The sequence below is a fragment of the Penaeus monodon genome, chromosome 19 (assembly GCF_015228065.2).
Source record: "Penaeus monodon isolate SGIC_2016 chromosome 19, NSTDA_Pmon_1, whole genome shotgun sequence".
Lineage (NCBI taxonomy): Eukaryota > Metazoa > Arthropoda > Malacostraca > Decapoda > Penaeidae > Penaeus > Penaeus monodon.
This window is the reverse complement of record NC_051404.1, coordinates 19794210-19794709: the sequence shown is the minus strand read 5'-3', so window position 1 is coordinate 19794709 and position 500 is coordinate 19794210.

Below are 500 nucleotides of genomic sequence, written 5' to 3'. Positions count from 1 at the left end.
CCACCAGCTCCTCATCGGAGCTGCAATATTAGCTCTAAAATCCTGTCTTTCTCTCAATGGCCTAAGTTTTTTATTCGAATGTATGGGAATGTTTTGGCGTTTAAACACAAGTTTATTTCTTTTCCGTTCTTTCTTTTTATGTTTGTATTTGATTAGGATATCTAAGGATTTTCACCATTATTACAATGCCTTTTGGTACGGACTTGCATCATGTCACTTCCACAACGTAAGAATTTTAATAATCTTACACACAATGTTGATGATTATGATATAACGCTGAAAGAGAATGATGATAACTAGGAAAGAGAAAAAAATCAAATAATGGCTGTGAATAAAGTGGGAATAGAGGTTATAAGATGTAAAATGACACATACTTGATTTTTTTACATGTTTACTTATCTCTCTGTAATGTTTTTTTTCCCCGATTTCGTACTTTTCTCTTACTGTTGCCTGTTAGTGAACGGAGAATGAAGATACATTTTATTTGATATTAAACAGGG